The sequence below is a fragment of the Orcinus orca genome, chromosome 20 (assembly GCF_937001465.1).
Source record: "Orcinus orca chromosome 20, mOrcOrc1.1, whole genome shotgun sequence".
NCBI lineage: Eukaryota > Metazoa > Chordata > Mammalia > Artiodactyla > Delphinidae > Orcinus > Orcinus orca.
The window spans coordinates 27,325,997-27,347,712 of record NC_064578.1 but is presented as its reverse complement, the minus strand read 5'-3'; the positions used below and the strand labels follow the sequence as shown (position 1 = coordinate 27,347,712).

The window sequence follows — 21,716 nt, the reverse complement described above, 5'->3', positions numbered from 1 at the left end:
TCAGGAAGATATATTTCTATATCATTGCTCAGAAGTTTTGTAGCTTTTCACCATTAGGTCTTTAATTTACCTGCAATTGGTTTTCGTGACTGGTATGTAGTAGGATTGAATTTTTTTTTTTTTCCCATATGGATACCCAACCATCCGAGCACCATTAATTAAAAGTCAAGTCTCTCCTCAAGTCTCAGAAATGCCACCTCTGTCGTAAATCAGGCAGCCACGTATGTATGGGACCATTGGTGAGTGTGTCAGTTTATATCTGATGTCCCAATTAAGTTTTAGAATTTTATCTGAATTTTGTACATTTCTGGTTAGATTTACTTCTAGGTACTTGATATATTTTGAAGTGTTGTAGATGGTGGTTATATTAGTTACTTATTGACATGTAACAAATTATCCCCAAACTCAGCATCAAAACCCCAAACATTTATTATCTCCAGTTTTTGTGAGTAGGAACCTAGCTGGTGGCTCTGGCTTAAGGTCTTTTATGAGGCTGCAGTCAAGCTGATGGCCAGGGCTGTGGCTTTATCTGAAGGCTTTGATTCCCACAGTGAGAAGCTGGAAGAAGGACCTCGGTTGTTGTCTTCTTTGAAGAAAGAATTCAGCAAAGAGACCAAGGCTGTTAAAAAGATAAAAGCATTTATTAGAAGCAAAGTACGTGTGGAAGAAGCAAAGTATTTGTGGAAAAAACAAAATATGTGTAAAAGAGCCCACAGGTGAGTCAGATTGAGTTTCACCCAGTAGGGGCAGCTTAGATTGCTTATATAGGGGCAGTTTTCCTTTTTTTTTTTTTCCTGGCCAGTCATCTCCATATTTGGTCCTGGTGTGGGTGTGAATCTCTCAGCCAAGATGGATTCCAGCTGGCGTATCCTCTCTCCTTTTGTCCTTCCCGTAGACTGAGGGTCTTCTCTGTGCATGTGTTGGGCAGGGAAATCCACAAGAATGCACCCAATCAGGGCCCAATTCTCCCACTGGTATCCCATCTCAAAGAGTCAGCAGGAGACCAGCTGCAGCTGCTCAGCCTGGGGCCAATCAGTCTCCTACCTCAGCTTGATTTGTAGGTCTGCCTCATGTCATGGCAACTGGCTTTCCTGGGAAGAAGTGATTTGAGAGAGAGAGAGAACACCCAAGAATGTAAGCCACAGTCTTTTAATAACCTAACATCAGAAGTGACATCTCATGATTTCTGCCATATTCTATTCTTTTTTTAATTTTATTTTTATTTATTTTTTATTTTTGGCTGCTTTTGGGTCTTCGTTACTGCACGCGGGCTTTTCTCTGGTTGCGACGAGCAGGGGCTACTCTTCGTTGTAGTGTGCAGGCTTCTCATTGCGGTGGCTTCTCTTGTTGTGGAGCACGGGCTCTAGGCACACGGGCTTCATTAGTTGTGGCTCGTGGGCCCTAGAGCGCAGGCTCAGTAGTTGTGGCACACAGGCTTAGTTGTTCTGCAGCATGTGGGATCTTCCAGGACCAGGGCTCGAACCCGTGTCTCCTGCATTGGCAGGCGGATTCTTATCCACTGCGCCACCAGGGCATCTCCATATTCTGGTCATTAGAAGTAAGTTACTAAGTGCGGCCCACACAAGGGGAGGGGATTACATAAAGGCGTGAGTACCAGGAAGCTGGGATCATTTGGGGCCATCGTATAGTGAATAGAGCCTGTTACAGTGACCTTTTGAAAAGTTTATTTTCTAATAGTGGTTACTATATAGTACTGCATAGTCATGTGGGGTTATTTTTGGTTTTTTAAGGCAGAGGTTTTTTTTCTAGCTTTTTGTTTGTTTGTTTGTTTGTTTTCTGGCTGCACCCTGAGGCTTACTGGATCTTAGGTCCCTGACTAGGGATTGAACCCGCGCCTTTGGCAGTAAATCCTAACCACTGGACCGCCAGGGAATTCCCCATAATGATGTCTTAACATTGATTTTTTGTATCTGGCAACCTTGCTAAACTCTCTTATTAATTCTAATAGTTTGTCAATTTTTAAAAATGTACTCATTATAGCATCTATGAATAATGAAGTTTGTTTTTTTCTATCCAATCCTTGTCTGTTTTATTTCTCTTCCTTTTCTTACTGCATAGGCTAGGTCTTATAGAACAATACAGAACTGGTATAGTAACAGGAGGCTTTCTTATCTTGCTACCAATTTCAAAGGGAAAGTTTTTGACAGTTTCACCTTAAAGTGTAATATTTACTGTAGGGTTTTTTAAAAAAGTGTATACCCTTTATCAGATTTAGGAAGTTCCTTATATTTCTAGTTTACTAAGGTTTTTTTTTTTTTTAAACCATGAATGGATATTGAATTTTGTCAAACATCTCTTTTGCATACAATGATCATTAGAATTTTCACCTTTGATCTATTAATATTTGAACTACATTAATTTTTCTTCTAACGTTAAATCTACATTGCATTGGTTAAACCTAAGTCGATCATAACATTATCCTTTTATATGTTTCTGGGTATAGTTTGTAATATCTTGTTTAGAATTTTTGCCTCTGTGTTCTTGAGGGAGAGTAACCTGTAATTTTTCTTTCTCATATGCCTTGTTGGGTTTTGATGTCAAGATTATGCTAGCCTCATAAAATGAGTTTGAGTCTTCATTAAGAGTTTGGGCCAATTTAGAATTATTATGTCTTTCCAGAATTTTCTGTAGTATTTTCCAGTGACGCTCTCTGGTGATGGGTTTTCATTGTGGGAAGATTTTTGACTACAGATAGAAGTTACTTAGTGTACAGGACTGTTCAGGATTTTTTTTTTTTTTTTTTGCGGTACAGGGGCCTCTCACTGTTGTGGCCTCTCCTGTTGCGGAGCACAGGCTCCGGACACGCAGGCCCAGAGGCCATGGCTCACAGGCCCCGCCGCTTCGTGGCATGTGGGATCTTCCCGGACCAGGGCACGAACCCGTGTTCCCTACATCGGCAGGCGGACTCTCAACCACTGCGCCACCAGGGAAGCCCCTGTTCAGGATTTTAATTTCCATTTAGAATGCTTACTGCAGCTTAAGTAAGCAATGTTTTTCTAGGAATTTTATAATATTTAATTATATTAATTTTTAGATTTATTGGCATAAAATTGTTCACAATATTCTGTTTTATATGATTACTGTTATAACATAATGTTTCTCTTTTCCAACCTGACATAGGTTATTTGTGCCTTTTTCTTTTACCTTCATAGTTTGCCAGAGGTTTGTCAATTTTGTTAGTCTTTCACATAGTCAATTTTGATTTTTGTTGATTTTCTTAATTGTAAGTTTGCTTACTACTTTACTAACTTGTGCTTTTATCTTTATTATTTTTCTGCTATATACTTTTAATTTACTACTCTTTTTCTAACTCCTTGAGGTAGATGCTTACCTAACTAATTTTAAGCCTTTATTCAGTTCTAGTATATGCTATATATTTCCTTATAAGTATTACTTTAGAAAAATTTCCTACGATTTTGAATATATATTTTCATTACTGTTCAGTTTTAGAAATAGTTTAAGTTTTTAATTGTGGTTCCTTCTTTGTTATAAAAAGTGTGTCTTTAAATTTTCTGAATATGTGGGGATTTCCTTTTACATTGATTTCAAGCTTAATTACATTGTGGTCAGAGAAACATTATCTGAATGATTTAAATCCCTTGACATTTATTGAGATTTGATTTATGGCCCAGAATATGAGCTATATTTATAAATGTTCTGGATGGGCTTGAAATGGGTTTTTTACATTTGTTGTGTGCAGTGTTCTATGTATGTTCAAGTCTAATTTATTAACTGAGTTCATCAAATCTTCATCTCCCTTCCCTATCAAATTGAAAAAGTTGTCTGAAAATTTATTATGGCTGTTGATTTGTCTATTTTTCTGTGTAGTTCTATCAAGTTTTGCTGTATATATTTTGAGCTTATGTTATTAGGTACATAGAAATTTAATATTGTTACGTCCTCCTAGTGAAATTAAGTTTTATTATTATCTTTCCCTCTAGTAATGCATTTTGCCTTAACGTCTACTTTGTCTTTTTTCTTAAAATTAATTAATTAATTTTTGGCTGCATTGGGTTTTCGTTGCTCCGTGTGGGCTTTCTCTAGTTGTGACAAACAGGGGCTACTCTTCGTTGCGGTGTGCGGGCTTCTCATTGCAGTGGCTTCTCTTGTTGAGGAGCATGGGCTCTAGGCGTGGGCTTCAGTAGTTGTGGCTCGTGGGCTCTAGAGCACAGGCTCAGTAGTTGTGGTGCATGGGTTTAGTTGCTTCACGGCATGTGGGATCTTCCTGGACAGGGCTACGAACCCATGTCCCCTGCATTAGTAGGTGGATTCATAACCACTGCGCCACCAGGGAACCCCTACTTTGTCTTTTTATGAATATAGTTATAACAATTTTTTTAAAACTAGTATTTTTATTTTATTACCTTAAACTTTTCTCTAGTCTTATGTTTTAGAGGTGTTTGTTCATTTTTTATTTTATTTTTTAAAAATATTTATTTATTTATTTATTTATTTGGCTGTGCCAGGTCTTAGTTGCTGCATATGGGATCGTCATTGCAGCATGTGGGATCTTTAGTTGTGGCATGCGGGATCTTTAGTTGTGGCATGTGGGATCGAGTTCCCTGATCAGGGATGGAACCCAGGCCCCCTGCATTGGGAGTGCAGAGTCTTTTTTTTTTTTTTTTAAGATTTTTTTGATGTGGACCATTTTTAATGTCTTTACTGAATTTGTTACAATGTTGCTTCTTTTTTTCTTTTTTTAGTGTTTTGGGTTTTTGGCCACGAGGCATGTGGGATCTTAGCTCCCCAACCAGGGATTGAACCCACACCCCCTGCACAGGAAGGAGAAGTCTTAACCACTGGACCTCCAGGGAAGTCCCTGTTCATTCTTAAACAAAATAAATTTCCCCCATCCAGTCTGAAAATTTTGCTTTTTAACTGGAGCATTTATAATTAATGTATATGTACAGGTAAATGTAAATGTAAGGTACACCTACTGTAAATATTTGGAATTAAATCTACCATCTTATTTTGTGCTACTTATCTTATTCATCCTATTTTTTTCTTTTCTTTCTGGCTTTAAAGAGTTGTCTGTATATGTTTTATCATTTAACTCATATCATTTACTTCCTTAATAAGTTTGAAATGATATACTCTGTTTCTATTCCTTTGGTGCAGGAGCTGGCAACGTTTTTCTATAAAAAGCCAGATGGTAAATATTTTAGGCTTTGCCTGCCACAGACAGTCTGTCACACATTCTTCTTTGTTTGGATTATTATAACCCTTTTCATATGTAGAAACCATTCTTAGTTTGCAGGCCATACAAAAACATGTTGCAAGCTGGGTCTGACCCATGGGCCAGTGTCCTGACCCTTTTTTTCAGTGTTTACCCTAGAAATTGTAACATGCACACTTAATTTATTAAAGCCTAAAATTTATCAAACCTTTGCCCTTCCCCTGAATACCACATTGATATTAGAATATTTTGATTCTATTTACTTCCCACTCCCAATTTATGTTAGATTGATATTTTCATTTTATTTTAAATTCCACTAGACTTTATGATTACTGTTCTATACAGTCAGTATTTTATACATTTGTCCATATTTTTTTTTACCACTTTCTCTAGTCCCTATTCTTTTTTGTATCCTCAACCCTCCATCTAGATAATTTTCCTTCTGCCTCAAGTACATGTTTTAAAATTTTCTTTAGTGAGGTTTTGCTGATGATGAACTCTCTCAGTTTTTGTTTGAAAGAAAATGTCTTTATTTTGCCTTCATTCTTAAAAGATATTTTAGCTGACTATAGATTCTAGGTTGGCAGTTATTTTGCTTCATTACAGTGAGGATTACGTTCTATTTTTCTATGATTTCTGTCATTGCTGTTGAGAATGATTTGTAAGTCTAATTGCCATTCCTTTGAAAGTAAATGGTCTTTTCTCTCTGGTTTTGATATTTTCTCATTGTTTTTCTATTTCTGTTAAATATCAATTTCTTTGTATTTGTTCTGTTTGAGATTTTTTGGGCCACTTGTATCTGTGGATGGGCCACTTGTATCTTGCATCAATTCTGGAAAATACTCAGCCACTACCTCTAAATATTTCTTCCTCTTTCCTTGGGATTCTGATTAAATATGTGTTGGATTTTTCTCTCACTATATCCTCCATGTTTCCTATCTTCTTATCAGTATTCTCCATCTTCTTGTTTTTATGGAATACATTCTAGATAATTTCTTCTGATGTATCTTCAAGTTTCTAAAAGTTTCCTTTGGCTCTTTAAAAAACATGCGATGTCACTTTCCATAGTTTACTGTTCCCTGAAGATATCTTCAGGTTGTTCTTTTTTTTTTTTTTTTTTTTTTTGCGGTACGCGGGCCTCTCACTGTTGTGGCCTCTCCCGTTGCGGAGCACAGGCTCCAGACGCGCAGGCTCAGCGGCCATGGCTCACGGGCTCAGCCGCTCCGCGGCATGTGGGATCTTCCCAGACCGGGGCACGAACCCATGTCCCCTGCATCAGCAGGCGTACTCTCAACCACTACACCACCAGGGAAGCCCCGTTCATTTTTTATAGAATATAGTAAGGATAGTTATTTTATCCTCTTTATCTGATCATTACAAAATCTGCAGTAACCATGGATCTGCTTCTACTGGTTTTGACTTACATTCTCTCTTGTCTTTATGTACTTTGTCATCTTTGACCTGGTTATGGGCATTGGCTTTGAAAAATTATTTGTGGGGCTTCCCCCAAGGAATGGATGTGGTCCCCTCCAGCCTTGTATTTGTTTTTTTTGTTTTTGTTTTTTTGTAAAATACATATTTTATATCTATAGATGCACAGAAAAAAATCATTAGAAGAACATTCACTACATCATTGTTTGCCCAGAAGGACATAATTATAAGTGATTCTCTTCACTGTCTTTTTGAGGCTTTTTACATTTCTATGAGCACGTTACTTATTTTTTTTAATTTTAAAATTTTATTTTATTTATTATTTTATACAGCAGGTTCTTATTAGTCATCCATTTTATACACATCAGTGTATATATGTCAATCCCAATTGCCCAATTCGGCACACCACCATCTCCACCTCGCCGCGGCTTTCCCCCCTTGGTGTCCATACGTTTGTTCTCTACATCTGTGTCTCAACCTCTGCCCTGCAAACCGGTTCATCTGTACCATTTTTCTAGGTTCCACATATATGCGTTAATATATGATATCTGTTTTTCTCTTTCTGACTTACTTCACTCTGTATGACAGTCTCTAGATCCATCCACGTCTCAACAAATGACTCAAATTCGTTCCTTTTTATGGCTGAGTAATATTCCATTGTATATATGTACCACATCTTCTTTATCCATTTGTCTATCAATGGGCATTTAGGTTGCTTCCATGACCTGGCTATTGTAAATACTGCTGCAATGAACATTGGGGTGCATGTGTCTTTTTGAATTATGGTTTTCTCTGGGTATATGCCCAGTAGTGAGATTGCTGGATCATATGGTAATTCTATTTTTAGCTTTTTAAGGAACCTCCATACTGTTCTCCATAGTGGCTGTATCAATTTACATTCCCACCAACAGTGCAAGAGGGTTCCCTTTTCTCCACACCCTCTCCAGCATTTGTTGTTTGTAGATTTTCTGATGATGCCCATTCTAACAGGTGTGAGGTGATACCTCATTGTAGTTTTGATTTGCATTTCTCTAATAATTAATGATATTGAGCAGCTTTTCATGTGTTTCTTGGCCATCTGTATGTCTTCTATGGAGAAATGTCTATTTAGGTCTTCTGCCCATTTTTGGATTGTGTTGTTTGTTTCTTTAATATTGAGCTGCATGAGCTGTTTATATATATTGGAGATTAATCCTTTGTCTGTTGATTCATTTGCAAATATTTCTCCCATTCTGAGAGTTGTCTTTTCGTCTTGTTTATGGTTTCCTTTGCTGTGCAAAAGGTTTGAAGTTTCATTAGGTCCCATTTGTTTATTTTTGTTTTTATTTCCATTACTCTAGGATGTGGATCAAAAAAGATCTTGCTGTGATTTATGTCAAAGAGTTTTCTTCCTATGTTTTCCTCTAAGAGTTTTATAGTGTCTGGTCTTACGTTTAGGTCTTGAATCTATTTTGAGTTTATTTTTGTGTATGGTGTTAGGGAGTGTTCTAATTTCATTCTTTTACATGTAGCTGTCCAGTTTTCCCAGCACCATTTATTGAAGAGACTGTCTTTTCTCCATTGTATATCCTTGCCTCCTTTGTCATAGATTAGTTGACCATAGGTTTGTGGGTTTATCTCTGGGCTTTGTATCTTGTTGCATTGATCTATGTTTCTGTTTTTGTGCCAGTACCATATTGTCTTGATTACTGTAGCTTTGTAGTATAGTCTGAAGTCAGGGAGTCTCATTCCTCCAGCTCCGTTTTTTCCCTTGAGACTGCTTTGGCTAATCGGGATCTTTTGTGTCTCCATACAAATTTTAAGATTTTTTGTTCTAGCTCCATAAAAAATGGCATTGGTAATTTGATAGGGATTGTATTGAATCTGTAGATTGCTTTGGGTAGTATAGTCATTTTCACAATATTGATTCTTCCAATCCAAGATCATGGTATATCTCTCCATCTGTTGGTATCATCTTTAATTTCTTTCATCAGTGTCTTATAGTTTTCTGCATACAGGTCTTTTGTCTCCCTAGGTAGGTTTATTCCTAGGTATTTTATTCCTTTTGTTGCAGTGGTAAATGGGAGTGTTTCCTTAATTTCTCTTTCAGATTTTTCATCATTAGTGTATAGGAATGCAAGAGATTTCTGTGCATTAATTTTGTATCCTGCAACTTTACCAAATTCATTGATTAGCTCTAGTAGTTTTCTGGTGGCATCTTTAGGATTCTCTATGTATAGTATCATGTCATCTGCAAACAGTGACAGTTTTACTTCTTCTTTTCCAATTTGTATTCCTTTTATTTCTTTTTCTTCTCTGATTGCCGTGGCTAGGACTTCCAAAACTATGTTGAATAATAGTGGTGAGAGTGGACATCCTTGTCTTGTTCCTGATCTTAGAGGAAAAGCTTTCAGTTTTTCACCATTGAGAGAATGATGTTTGCTGTGGGTTTGTCATATATGGCCTTTATTATGTTGAGGTAGGTTCCCTCTATGCTCACTTTCTGGAGAGTTTTTATCATAAATCAGTGTTGAATTTTGTCAAAAGCTTTTTCTGCATCTATTGAGGTGATCATATGGTTTTTTTCCTTCAATTTGTTAATATGGTGTATCACATTGATTGATTTGCGTATATTGAAGAAACCTTGCATCCTTGGGATAAATCCCACTTGAGCATGGTGTATGATCCTTTTAATGTGTTGTTGGATTCTGTTTGCTAGTATTTTGTTGAGGATTTTTGCATCTATATTCATCAGTGATATTGATCTGTAATTTTCTTTTTTTGTCGTATCTTTGTCTGGTTTTGGTATCAGGGTGATGTTGGCCTCATAGAATGAGTTTGGGAGTGTTCCTTCCTCTGCAATTTTTTGGAAGAGTTTGAGAAGGATGGGTGTTAGATCTTTTCTAAATATTTGATAGAATTCACCTGTGAAGCCATCTGGTCCTGGACTTTTGTTTGTTGGAAGATTTTTAATCACAGTTTCAATTTCAGTGCTTGTGATTGGTCTGTTCATATTTTCTATTTCTTCCTGGTTCAGTCTTGGAAGGTTATACTTTTCTAAGAATTTGTCCATTTCTTCCAGGTTGTCCATTTTATTGGCATAGAGTTGCTTGTAGTAGTCTCTTAGGATGCTTTGTATTTCTGTGGTGTCTGTTGTAACTTCTCCTTTTTCATTTCTAATTTTATTGATTTGAGTCCTCTCCCTCTTTTTCTTGATGAGTCTGGCTAATGGTTTATCAATTTTGTTTATCTTCTCAAAGAACCAGCTTTTAGTTTTATTGATCTTTGCTATTGTTTTCTTTGTTTCTATTTCATTTATTTCTGCTCTGATCTTTATGATTTCTTTCCTTCTGCTAGCTTTGGGTTTTTTTAGTTCTTTCTCTAGTTCCTTTAGGTGTAAGGTTAGATTGTTTATTTGAGGTTTTTCTTGAGGTAGGCTTGTATAGCTATATACTTCCCTCTTAGAACTGCTTTTGCTGCATCCCATAGGTTTTGGATTGTCGTGTTTTCATTGTCATTTTTCTCTACGTATTTTTTTATTTCCTCTTTGATTTCTTCAGTGATCTCTTGGTTATTTAGTAATGTATTGTTTAGCCTCCATGTGTTTGTGTTTTTTACGTTTTTTTCCCTGTAATTGATTTCTAATCTCATAGCATTGTGGTCAGAAAAGATGGTTGATATGATTTCAATTTTCTTAAATTTACTGAGGCTTGATTTGTGACCCAAGATGTGATCTATCCTGGAGAATGTTCTGTGTACACTTGAGAAGAAAGTGTAATCTTCTGTTTTTGGATGGAATGTCCTATAAATATCAATAAATCTATCTGGTCTATTGTGTCATTTAAAGCTTCTGTTTCCTTATTTATTTTCATTTTGGATGATCTGTCCATTGGTGTAAGTGAGGTGTTAAAGTCCCCCACTATTATTGTGTTACTGTCTATTTCCTCTTTCATAGCTGTTGGAAGTTGCCTTATGTATTGAGGTGCTCCTATGTTGGGTGCATATATATTTATAATTGTTATATCTTCTTCTTGGATTGATCCCTTGATCATTATGTAGTGTCCTTCCTTGTCTCTTGTAACATTCTTTATTTTAAAGTCTATTTTATCTGATATGAGTATTACTACTCCAACTTTCTTTTGATTTCCATTTGCATGGAATATCTTTTTCCACCCCCTCACTTTCAGTCTGTATGTGTCCCTAGGTCTGAAGTGGGTCTCTTGTAGACAGCATATATATGGGTTTTGTTTTTGTATCCATTCAGCAAGCCTGTGTCTTTTGGTTGAAGCATTTAATCCATTCACGTTTAAGGTAATTATTGATATGTATGTTCCTATGACCATTTTCTTAATTGTTTTGGGTTTGTTTTTGTAGGTCCTTTTCTTCTCTTGTGTTTCGCACTTAGAGAAGTTCCTTTAGCATTTGTTGTAGAGCTGGTTTGGTGGTGCTGAATTCTCTTAGCTTTTGCTTGTCTGTAAAGCTTTTGATTTCTCCATTGAATCTGAATGAGATCCTTGGGGGGTAGAGTAATCTTGGTTGTAGGTTTTTCCCTTTCATCACTTTATCATGCCGCTCCCTTCTGGCTTGTAGAGTTTCTGCTGAGAAATCAGGTGTTAACCTTATTGGAGTTCCCTTGTATGTTATTTGTCGTTTTTCCCTTGTTGCTTTCATAATTCTTCTTTGTCTTTAATTTTTGCCAATTTGATTACTATGTGTCTCAGCATGTTTCTCCTTGGGTTTATCCTGTATGGGACTTGTTGCGCTTCCTGGACTTGGGTGGCTATTTCCTTTCCCATGTTAGGGAAGTTTTCAACTATAATCTCTTCAAATATTTTCTCGGGCCCTTTCTCTCTCTCTTCTCCTTCTGGGACCCTTATAATGTCAATGTTGTGTTTAATGTTGTTCCAGAGGTCTCTTAGGCTGTCTTCATTTCTTTTCATTCTTTTTTATTTATTCTGTTCCGCAGCAGTGAATTCCACCATTCTGTCTTCCAGGTCACTTTTCCGTTCTTTCACCTCAGTTATTCTGCTATTGATTCCTTCTAGTGTATTTTTCATTTCAGTTACTGTATTGTTCATCTCTGTTTGTTTGTTCTTTAATTCTTCTAGGTGTTTGTTAAACATTTCTTGCATCTTCTTGATCTTTGCCTCCATTGTTTTCCGAGGTCATGGATCATCTTCACTATCATTATTCTGAATTCCTTTTCTGGAAGGTTGCCTATCTCCACTTCATTTAGTTGTTTTTCTGGAGTTTTATCTTGTTCCTTCATCTGGTACATAGCCCTCTGCCTTTTCACCTTGTCTGTCTTTCTGTGAATGTGGTTTTTGTTCCACACGCTGCAGGATTGTAGTTCTTCTTGCTTCTGCTGTCTGTCCTCTCGTGGATAAGGCTATCTAAGAGGCTTGTGCAAGCTTCCTGATGGGAGGGACTGGTGGTGGGTAGAGCTGACTGTTGCTCTGGTGGGTAGAGCTCAGTAAAACATTAATCTGCTTGACTGTTGATGGGTGGGGCTGGGTTCCCTCCCTGTTGGTTGTTTGGCCTGAGGCAACCCAACACTGGAGCCTACCTGGGCTCTTTGGTGGGGCTAATGACAGACTCTGGGAGGGCTCACGCTAAGGAGTACTTCCCAGAACTTCTGCTGCCAGTGTTCTTGTCCCCGTGGTGAGCCACAGCCACCCCCCACCTCTGCAGGAGACCCTCCAACACTAGCAGGTAGGTATGGTTCAGTCTCCCCTGGGGTCACTGTTCCTTCCCCTGTGTCCCGATGCACACACTACTTTGTGTGTGCCCTCCAAGAGTGGAACCTCTGTTTCCCCCAGTCCTGTCCAAGTCCTGCAATCAAATCCCACTAGGCTTCAAAGTTTGATTCTCCAGGAATTCCTCCTCCCATTGCCAGACCCCCAGGTTGGGAAGCCTGACGTGGGGCTCAGAATCTTCACTCCAGTGGGTAGACTTCTGTGGTGTATGTGTTCTCTGGCCTGTGAGTCACTCACCCAGCAGTTATGGGACTTGATTTTACTGTGATTGCGCCCCTCTTACCATCTCATTGTGGCTTCTCCTTTGTCTTTGGATGTGCCGTATCTTTTTTGGTGAGTTCCAGTGTCTTCCTGTCAATGATCGTCCAGCAGCTAGTTGTGATTCTGGTGTTCTCACAAGAGGGAGTGAGAGCATGTCCTTCTACTCCGCCATCTTGGTTCTTGCAGAGATGTTGAGAGGATTCATTGACAGAATGTACATAAAGCACTTTTTTCTTTCCCTTTGCGCTTGTCTAGTTTCATTCGAAGTGCACCCAGCTCTTCAGACCAGAGTTCCTATGTGAAACGGCTGTGTCCAACACCTCAGCTCGGCAGGCCATGTGCATGAGTGCTACGCTCAACACTGCAATCTGTTTCTTTTTTTTATATTAATAAAAAATTTTAAATTGAAGTATAGTTGATTTACAATGTTGAGTTAATTTCTGCTGTATAGCAAAGTGATTCAGTTATACATATGTATACGTTCTTTTTTTTAAATTCTTTTCCATTATGGTTTATCATAGGATATTGAATATAGTTCTCTGTACTCTACAGTAGGATCTTGTGTTTATCCATTCTATATATAATAGCTTACATCTGCTAACCCCAACCTCCCACTCCATCCCTCCCCCAATCCCCTCCCCCTTCTTTTATTTGTTTCTGATAGGCAGTTGTGACGCTTAAGGTGGAAAAATTTCCGACCGAGTTCATAGCTTGAGGTTCCCTGTCTGCCCCTGGCTATGGTACCTGGAGTGGCAAAGTGCGTGCGTGTCAGTCTATGGCTATAGTTCTCAGAATGGGCTTCTTCCCCTGATCCTTTGCTTCTGCTCTTCTCAATTCCAAATTGCTTTCTGGGGCCAATGGGAGGGGCATGATTTAGTTCTGGTTTACCCTTTTCCCGAGGAGGGATTCCCAACCTACACGGGAAGGGTCTGCTTTAAGACTCACCTCCCTTGACTGGCCTTTGGCCTGGACTTCTGTCCTGCTTACCCTGAAAGCCCCCAGATCTAAGCCCAAGTGGGTAACATCTGTCAATACCCTTCATACGGAAGTGGCTTTGGTGGTTCTGTTACTTTGCTTACCTCTCTGGGGTTATATTTTCTCCTCAGTTTTAGCCTGCTGCTTCCCCATGATCTTTTTAGCTCTGCAATTTAAAAAAATATTTTACTCAGCATTTTAAACCATGTTCAGAGGGTAAAGGAAATCTGCCATCACTGAAAACAAAAATCTTAATATCAGTTTTAGATGCACTGGGTCTGAGGGTCTGAGGGGACATTTGCATAAAGGAAAGTCTTCTCTTTATTAAAAAAAAATTTTTTTTTTTAAATTTTTGGCTGCATTGGGTCTTCATTGCTGCATGCAGGCTTTCTCTAGTTGTGGCGAGCGGAGGATACTCTTTGTTGCAGTGTGCGGGCTTCTCATTGAGGGGACTTCTTTTTTTGCAGAGCATGGCTCTAGGTGCGTGGGCTTCAGTAGTTGCAGCATGCAGGCCCTGGAGTGCGCGGGCTTCAGTAGTCGCGGCACTTGGGTTCAGTATTTGTGGCGCACAGGCTCAGAAGTTGTGGCTCATGGGCTCTAGAGCACAGGCTCAGTAGTTGTGACGCACGGGCTTAGTTGCTCCACGGCCTGTGGGATCTTCCCAGACCAGGGCTCAAACCCATGTCCCATGCACTGGCAGGCGGATTCTTAACCACTGTGCCACCAGAAAGTCTTCTCTTTATAATGCCAGTCTCTACATATATCCAGCCTACAACTTGTCACCACTTTGGTGTACCATTGCCAGGATGCTGTGTCCTCTGAGATGGTGTGAGCAGAAGTGAGTTAGATACAACCGGCAGAACTCAAGGAAAGATCAGATGCCTTCCCTTCCTTGGGGAGGCAGGAAAGTGGAGCCCGACTCCCCAGCTCGTGGCACATCTCCCAGTGACCTCACCTGTGTCCACCTGTCCCCAAACTGCTGCCGTAAGGACCTCTTGCCTCCTCCTCCGTGGATGGCTGGTAAAATGGGCACAGTGCTGTGGGCTGACTGCAGCAATGACTAGGCAGAAATCCTAGCTTCCTCACATACGAGTTATGCAACCCCAGGAAGCTACACCTAACCTCTCCCAGCCTGAGTTGACAGATCTGCAATATGGGACAGTCATAATAGTAACTAGCTTATAGCGTTGATAGGAGAATAAACTAGTTAATAACTGTAATGCCCTTGAGAGAGTGCCTGCAACATAATAGGCACTATAAAATCTTTTTAAAAATGGGATGATAAAAAGTGTCTCACATACCTCTCTAGGTCAACTGAAATAACAGAGAGAATATTACTATTGCATTTACTCTTTTAATCTCATGAAACCCTTCATTTTAGATATGAGAAACTGAGACCCAGAGAGGGCATGGACTCCACCAAAGCCGCCCAGAAGGCCACCGGCTCCCTAATCTGCAAAGGGGCGCTCCAGGGTTCTAGCCCCAGCTCTGCCACCACTGTGTGATTGTGGCCTGGTCTGTTCCCTCTCTGTGCCTTGGTTTCCCCATTGGTGAGGGTGTTCGGACCAAGCTCCAAGGTTTGTACTGGGAGATTTGGGGGTTGCAGTTGCCAAGGTGACTCGAGGACCCAAAAGAGCTGGGAGGGTGTGCGCTGGATGATGAGTTGAAGCTGCCAGCCGGGAACCCAGAAGCTTGAGAACTCGCAGCCTCAAACCAGCTGCCTCTACCACCAGTAGCAGCGCTTAGGAAGGTGTAACCCAGCCACAGTCTTGGGTGAGTGGCTTCTCACAGGGGGAGGGGTGGATAACAGCGAGGGGTGAGAATTCGCAGCAGCCCTCTGGCTGGGGGGCCCCAGGCAGGCATGCTGAGCCCTACTCAGACTTGTCTTCCCTGAGCTGAGGCAGGACACCTAGGCTCTGGCTTCTGACTGTATGTTTCAAGCCAGTCCCCGCCCCACTCAGGGCCTCAGTCCCCTGTCAATGAAATGGGACCAGAGACAGCGTAGATAAGTCTAAAGGGCCCCCCATGACCTGCGCATCAGGCAGAGGTGTGACTGTCCCTCCTAGTGTGGACACTAGGGTCTCCACCTGCCCCACCACAGGGGAAAGGCAGCATTGAGCCTGAGCAGGGGCACTACTGCCCTGACCACCTATCGTCTGACCTCTCTGAGCCTCAGGGCCCCTCACCTGTGCATGGGGAGAGCAGCAGAACCAACATGGCAGGGCCGGGAGGACTACCTGACACTGTCACCCAGGGCCTGACACAGCTGTCAGTGCAAAAAGGAATTCCCACTCACCAAGGCCCCCTCCCACCAGGCCTTAGGGGCTAGAGGCAGCTCCCAGGCCCCGGCCCCAGACCTCCATGCCCAGAGGGAGCCAGACCTCGGAAGAGGCCTTGGCTGTGGTGGTTCCAGAGCAGGTGTCGCAGCCCCACTCCTTGACCAGGGCTCCCACACACCCATATCCTGCCTCCAGGCCAACCCCCAAATTAGTTGTCATTTAGTTAGGGCCACCAACCCGCAGGCGGTTAATTGTGCCCATTAGCAAAGCAAGAAGAACTTCTTTAAAAAAATAAATTTATTTATTTATTTTTGGCTGCGTTGGGTCTTCATTGCTGTGTGCAGGCTTTCTCTGGTTGCTGCGAGCCGGGGCTACACATCATTGCAGAGCACGGGCTCCAGGTGCGCAGGCTTCATCAGTTGCAGTTCGCGGGCTCTAGAGCGCAGGCTCAGTAGTTGTGGCACACAGGCTTAGTTGCTCCGCGGCATGTGGGATCGTCCCGGACCAGGGCTCGAATTGGTGTCCACTGTATTGGCAGGCGGATTCTTAACCACTGCGCCACCAGGGAAGCCCAGAACAGGTAGAACTTTAATGAGCAATTCATTAACAAAACTGGGAACTGCCAGAGCCTCTTCTTTCAGAAGGGACTGATTTCATTAACCACTTCATCACTCAGGCAAAGGCTGATGATATCGGTGGTTTGCATCCTCCAAGATCCTAGGGGAAATAAAACAACTGCTTCTCATTTACAGAGAGCCAGCTCTGCCCAGCGGTGTGCTTTGCAAACCCCTGCAAATTCAGTCCTTCCAGTGAGGTACTACTATTATGGCCATTTTACAGGTGGGGAAATTGAAGCTCAGAAAGGTTATTCTCATCCCCAAGGACACATAACTAACTACAAATAGATCCCAGTCTCTCTGACTCCAAAGGTATTTTCTCTTTGACCCCTCAAATACATGTTTCCTTTTATGGATGGAAGGTCTCAGAACCTGTGAGCTAAGAAACTGTCACAGGCTTGCAGGGATGGGGGATGTGGACTGAGTTCTGTTCCTAAAGCAATTCCACTGCTTTAGTGCAAAAGGAAGCCCTTAGGTCCTGAGACACACTGAGGCTGGCTTGTCCCCTCCAGCCACTCTCTTGCCCCTCAAGCCACCCGCCTCCATCCTCAAGTTCTGGATTCTTCCTCTGCAACTCACTTACCTCTTCTATGTCTGTGGCTCTTTCCATAAGAGGCAATATGAATGGGAGTTTAGATGGCACAGGGAGATTAATTTTTAACTTTAGTCTAATGAGTAGCTTTTCATTAATTATGGCATGTGACCCTGGTCATTTAACACAGGATATTGTGTTTTCTTTTAAAAGCAATCATTTGGAATTAAATGTTAAAAGATCCATAGATCTAAAAGAAAATATTAAGTAAATATTTGGCAGACTTGATTTCTAGACTTGGAAAAAACTGTGAAGACAGACTTGCCTGCCTGAGTTGGGGATACCTAGCCTGGGTTACCCTCCTACACACCCTTCTTAATCAAACAGGTCCAAGGAGGTGTTTGTCAGTCTCAAGAGAGTAGTCCTTTCCTGGAGGGGAAGTTGGCCTTCCTCCTCAGCCAACAGGCTCATGCTGCAGCCGGTTTACTTATTTCTCTGAAAATGTTATCAATGTACTACACGCACACAGTTTAGTATCATGGTTGCCTGGGGTGGGAGTGGAGAGGAGGTTGACTCCAAAGGGCACAAAGGAAGTTTCTCGAAAGATGAAAATGCTCTATATCTTGATTGGGGTGTTTGCTACACAAGCGTGCACATTTGTCAAGTCATTGATTTGTACACTTAAAATGTGGAAATTTTATTGCAGGGAGATAAAACCAATTTGAAAACAAAAACCAAAGCCACAGGTATTCATTTATACTGGTAGCCACTTCATATTCACTGCCAGTTTTAAATTCTGAGATTCGTGCTTTGCTGCATGACAGTATATGCTGGTCTCATTTAGCTGTCATTTCATTTGCTCCCAAAGTCAGCAGTTACAGAGTTCTGCCACGTGCCGGTCACAACAAGGGTGCTTAAAATGTCAGAGAGTTACATTTGGCAAAGGGACATCGCAAGTCAGCCGGGAGAGGATGGATCAATCAGTAAATGTTGGGACAACTGGCTCTCCATTTAGAAGGAAATAAAATTAGATCCTTACCTCACACGTTATACACACGTGTAAACATTCCAGATGGATTAAAGATGGATGGATTAAATGTTATACAAAAACTATAAAAATATTAAAGTAAAATATAGAAGAATATTTTTAATAAGGTCCAACCAGTAAAAGCTAAGACATGAGGGCCAAAATTCATAAAGGAACATTATGTTTGACTATATAATAATGTAAAACTTTCTATGACCAAAGAGAATTTAGCTAAAAAGCATACAGTAGACTACTGGAAAATATTGCCTCGTGTGTATTAAAGAATTAAGATTTTTAATATGAAAAGAGGTCCTATAGATCCGTAAGAAAATAAATCAGTGACAAAAAGCCCAATTAAAAATGGGTAAAGGATAGATACGGTTGTTTCACACAAGAAGAAATAAAAATGGGAAGTAAAGTTATGAAAAGATGTTCAGACTCCTTCACAATTATGGATAGGCACATTAAAATAATGGCATCAGCCCTCTCCGGATTGGCATAAAAAACAGTGGTATGAGTATGGGAAAATGGGCATTTTCACACAGTATTGGTGGGAATCTAACCTGGTACTGCTTTTAGGGAGGGCAATTTAGCAGTATCTATAAAAGTTTTAACTGCACAAACTCTGACCCAGCAATTCCCCTTACAGGAATCTATTCTTCAGAAAGAGCCCCATGTGTGCCCAAAATATATATTCATTGCTGTGAAGCATATTATACTAAAAATTGGAAACTGCCTAAGTTTCCTTCAGTAGGGGGTTATGGAAAAATAAATTTTACATTGTGTGCAATGGAATTCTTGCGTCAATTAGAAAGAATGAAATAGAACTCTATGTACTGGCCTGGAATGATATCCATTATGTCTTAGCAAGAGAAAAGAAAGCAAGTTATAAAACACTATGTATAGCATAATAACCCTATTTTTGTAAAACAATTGCTTATACGAGTTATAAATATATAATGATAATGTCTCACAATTATATGTGCTAGCAGCCTGGAATTATTATTATTCCTATTCAGTAGATGAGGAAACTGAGGCACAGAGTGGTTTAATAACTTGCCCAAGGTGGCACAGCTTGCCAGTTGCAGAGCAGGGATTTGAACCCTAGCAGCCTGACTCCACAACTTGAGTGGAGTCAAAATAAGGCTTATTTTGACTTATTTTGGCGTTGTAGGCCCCAAATACTTCTGTTAAGAGTGGTGACCTCCCGGGGCTTCCCTGGTGGCACAGTGGTTAAGAATCCGCCTGCCAGTGCAGGGGACAGGGGTTCGAGCCCTGGCCCAGAAAGATCCCACATGCCGCGGAGCAACTAAACGCGTGTGCCAAAACTACTGAGCCCGCGCTCTAGGGCCCACGAGCCACAACTACTGAGCCCACGTGCCACAACTACTGAAGTCTGCGCTCCTAGAGCCCATGCTCTGCAACAAGAGAAGCCACCGCAATAAGCCCGCGCACCGCAACGAAGAGTAGCCCCCACGCACAGCAATGAAGACCCAACGCAGCCAAAAAAAAAGAAGAGTGGTGACCTCCCAAAACAACACTGCAAGGGCTGAGTCACTTTTTAATAAATACTTTTAAGAGATAGATATTTGGGCTTCCCTGGTGGCGCAGTGGTTGAGAGTCCGCCTACCGATGCAGGGGACACGGGTTCGTGCCCCGGTCCGGGAAGATCCCACATGCCGCGGAGCGGCTGGGCCCGTGAGCCATGGCCGTTGAGCCTGTGCATCCGGAGCCTGTGCTCCGCAACGGGAGAGGCCACAACAGTGAGAGGGCCGCGTACCGCAAAAAAAAAAAAAAAAAAAAAAGAGATAAATATTTAAAAACACGAACTGGTAAATAAGACTTATCAAAAGGCCCAGTTTCCTGCAAACCCCCTCCTCAGAGTCTACCACTTACTTTAATTTATGTGGTGGTTACCTCGAGGGCAATAAATAACATGCTTATACTGCTATTTCTTGACTTATTAACCTTGGGCATAATTTATGGACTTCGGCAAGCACTGGAAAAGAGAAAATTCAGCTTATCTTTTTTTTTTTATTTTTCCTCTTCCTGTTGTGGTGCAGTTTGCTGCTCTAACTCTAGGCTGGACCCTGGGCTGGGCACTTTATTTACTGTATTGTTGCTAAGACTAGGCCCACTGAGGCTCAGAGTCGAAAGGGACTTGCCCAAGGTCGCTGTGAGTCAGTGATGGAGGGGGGACAGGAGCCTGGTCTGCATGTCTCCAGGGCTGGGCTGTTTCTGTGACATCCTGTGGCCCACCCCATGGGTGACTGTGGTACATTCCTGGCCTCTCACTCTGGCAGAGGCTCAGCATGGCTGGGGCGTGGCGGCCCTGGCTGCATGCCCGCCAGGGGCTGACCTCAGGCCTCCTGCTGCTCGGAGGCGTGTTTGTGGAACAGCAGGTGCAGCTTCTGGGTGTCTGGCCAGCAAAGGTTTCATTTTCCACCGCTGATGGGCACAGACGTTGACTCTCTGGGCCTCTGCCTTCTGGATCATTTGCCCCCAAGTACCCTATACCTCCAGGGGAAAGGCTGAGCCAGTGACTGAGGCTGGGGGAGAAATGGGAGCCTGATACCCAAGACCCTCCGGAAGAAAACACAACTCTTCCTCTTCCCTAACACTGAAGTCACCTGGTAGGAGAGGCTTGAAAAAAATGACCAAAGTTGGGCGTCATCCAAAACCAATTAACTCAGAAACTATGGCAGGAGGCCTTGGGTCTAGATGGAGAAGAGCCCAGAGAAGGCAGTGATTCTCCAGAGGTCACACAGCTACTGTGGGTTGAGGACATAGGAGTCCAGTCTTGAAGCCCTCCTCTTCAGCCTGGAGAGAAGCAGGTTGAATTTAGCTATATTTCCAATAAGGAAATGCAGGGCTGGGGCAGAGGGGCCGGGTCTGTGGCCGGGTCTGTGTGTAGTGGGGGTGGTCTTCCCAGCGGGGCCTGGCATGACAAAGGTGGGAGAGGGAGGGCAGGGACAGCCATGAAGGGGGCCACACGGACGGTGCTCTAGCTGAGCCGGGCCCCAAGTCACTTCATCCTCTGCAAGAGCTGCGTGCAGGTGGTGGGAACGGCGCCCCTTTCAGGGATTCAGATGGGCTTCTCTCCATGGCAGGGCTCTGAGGCAGGGCATGGAGGGGGCAGTGGGGATGTTGGGGGTGCAGGTAGGGGAATAGGAGAAATGTGGCCCCACAGACCCAAATCCCAGAGCCTCCTCCTCCTCCTGAACTGCAGCACTCAGCACCCCTAATCCCATCCTCCAGGCGTCCCAGTGAACCCCTCCTCTGACTCACAGCAGATGGGGCATCACGTGAGCAAACCCAGCAGCTGGGAGAACCAGGACAGATGGCAAGTGGGGGCAGGGCAGGGCTGGCACAGAGGGACCTCTCAAACGGCGTGGGGTGGGGTCCTGGCTGGGCCCCAGCCTCCCAGGCTTACCCTCCACCAGTCTGGCCCTCACGTCCCATCAGGAGTTCCTTGAGACCCATGGGGAATCCTGCAGATTTGGGGGTCAGGACAGGGCTGCTGAAGGGGAGAGCTTGGGACATACATTTTCTGATCCCTGCCTGGTGCCTGCGCTGGCACCAGTGGGTTGAGACACCCCCTGCAGACCCCTCAAGCCCCCAGCTCTCCCTGGTTCCCTGGTGGCTCGGCTGGGCTAGAACAG

General features: G+C 42.2%; 1 long non-coding RNA gene across 2 annotated transcripts; it reads right to left on the bottom strand.

Annotated features, from left to right (window-relative positions):
* Window positions 1–226: 226 nt before the first annotated feature.
* LOC117199443 (uncharacterized) lies at window positions 227–14,662 on the bottom strand. Of its 2 annotated transcripts, XR_007474284.1 has the most exons (4): window positions 14,555–14,662; window positions 13,704–13,765; window positions 12,647–12,803; window positions 227–619 (listed from the first exon to the last, which is right to left on the bottom strand). It is a non-coding gene; the product is annotated as an uncharacterized LOC117199443 (long non-coding RNA). The 2 variants fall into 2 exon arrangements; XR_004480685.2 differs by lacking the exon at window positions 12,647–12,803.
* Window positions 14,663–21,716: the final 7,054 nt, after the last annotated feature.